The following is a 2,260-nucleotide window of genomic DNA, read 5'->3' as shown; positions in this document are numbered from 1 at the left end:
GAAAAGAAGAGATTATTACTAGCAGCAGAGTGTGTCAGAGGCAGAGGGGCCTTACAAGGATTTTGAGGTGAAGCTGGCCTGGAGTGTTGTGATTTTAACCTGGAGAGGAGGTTGGCCCTGGGGGCCGAGGATGGCTGAGGGAATGTTGCTAGGACACCAGCGTGCAGAAACTTGTGGCGTCAGAGCAGGTGGGGGCAGGTCCCTGCTCTGTTCCTGAACATTCATCTCCTTTCTCAGGCCAGTTCAGAGGAAACTAGAATCTGTGGGCACGGGGTTCTAGAAAAGTGTGTCTTGCCAGTTAGGGCAAATCTGAAGCCCCTCGGGGCGGGGGGTGGGTAGGGGGTCTTTCTCTGCCTTCTCTCCCTCTCTGCTGCTGCTCCCTGTCTGCACCTCCTGGGCCTCATGTCTCCAGCTCTCACTCTCTCTGTGGGAACCTCCCCCTTTGGGACCCAATTACTGGAACATTCAGGAAAGTTTAATTGAATATTTGTATTGAAAACAGGAGCCCATGGCCCTGATTAGAAGTGGGGTGGGGGGACGAGAGGAGAGCTGTGCTGGCTTTTCATTCTGGATTAGAGACCTTTAATTGTTCTGAGAGCAGAGAGCAGGGCTGGGGGATAATGGCTCTGAAGTTTGTTTTCTCCCAGAGCTACCCCCTCCCTCTTCCACTGCTACAGAGCAGGGGTTAGGGCAGTCCCCTGCGTGCTCTGGCTCTGGGGCCCACCCTGGGTCTCAGGACCTGGCGATGACCTGCTGCTCTGCCCAGCAGAGGGGCCGAGCGCGCGGGTTTGCGCGTGTGCGAGGCGTGGTGATGCGCACCTCTGTGGAAGGCCCTTGGCCAAGTGTGTGTGCCCCTGGGCGCGTGAGAGAGAGGCGGCGTTAGCGACTGCGGGGCCCACCTGCCAGGTGGCTAAGAAATGCCATCCATATGTCTCTCCCTGGAAGGCACGAGATGCCGTTCTGGTGAGCCGTTCTTCGTCTCCAAGCTCCTCCCAGCTGGGACCTGCCATTTCTTGGCCTGGCTCACCCTTGGATGGGACTCCCATTTCTCTTAGAGTGAGAGCTGCAGCGGATCCTGGTGTCCTGCGGTCTGCTCCTCACCCTGAGGCCTCCATGAGCATTGCTGTTTATTATCTGAGCAGGTTCCAGAGAGGCCTCCCTCTTTGAGGGGCTGGGCGACTTGCCCTCAGGGGCGCTCACCTATAGGGTCTTACCCCGGCAAGACAGATACTACTGGCCGTGATTTTATAGCCAAGGACAATTAGGTCATATAAGTCACTTTCTTAAGGTCACACAGCCGGCTCCAGCTGGGATTCCAACCCATGTTCCAAAACCCACGTTCCCCTTATGCCACACCGAGAAGCAGAACCAAGGGGTGAGGGGCGGAGGCTGGGGCTAGGCTAGAGAACAGACCATTTGGTTCTTCTACTTCTTTTTCTGAAGAACATTTGTGAAGCGAGGTGTGAAATTCCTCAGTCAAACCTCCCCTCCCCGCTCCCTCCCCAGCCACCCTCTGAGGCCGGGGGATTTGAGATACCCACAGCTGTCATCACGGAGCGCCCACTCTGCGCCAGCCCCACTGTCCGTGCTTCATATGGGTAATGCGTGTAGCCCTTGTCACAGCCATAGGAAGGGGGTTCTTCACCCGATTTTAAGAGGGAAGCAGAGGCAGGGAGATATGGACTGGTGCTCACCCAGACACCTGGGGGTCTGCCTGCAGGGACCTGGCAGTCACCGTGAGCAGCCTGAGCCAGCTCCCTCCCCACCTCACTGCCTCTCCAGGGGGGCCTAGCTTTGGTCAGAGGGAGTGTGAAGGGAGGGTTGCCATTCTCTGGTCACAAGGTAGTGTCCCTTCCCTTATCTCCTGGCAGCCCAGAGATCAGAAGAGGCAAGGTTAGGCCTGCTTTGGCCACAGAGGCACCTCCCTCTTCTTGAGGCCGGCTGGGCCTGGCCGGCCAGGATCCCAGGGAGGTGAGCTTCCTTAGCGCACCCCACTAGAGGCTGAGTCGGGCCCCTCTTGTCGCAGTCCCCAGGCGTAGGGTGCTGTCTGTGGCCTTGGTGGGAGGGGTTGGTGAGGGGGGCAGGATGTGTTACGGGACCTGGAAGGGAGGGGACAGCACACGGAGGCACCAGTATATCCCACGTAGTTCCTTTGCCTTCTTGCTGGAGAGAACCCGGGGTGCAGGGGGATGGGAACACAAGAGGAACCTGAGTAACGGACCCAGTAGTTTGGGACACCACCTGCGATGCTCCCACGCAT

The sequence above is a fragment of the Ursus arctos genome, unplaced genomic scaffold (assembly GCF_023065955.2).
Source record: "Ursus arctos isolate Adak ecotype North America unplaced genomic scaffold, UrsArc2.0 scaffold_22, whole genome shotgun sequence".
Classification (NCBI taxonomy): domain Eukaryota; kingdom Metazoa; phylum Chordata; class Mammalia; order Carnivora; family Ursidae; genus Ursus; species Ursus arctos.
This window is presented reverse-complemented; position numbering follows the sequence as displayed.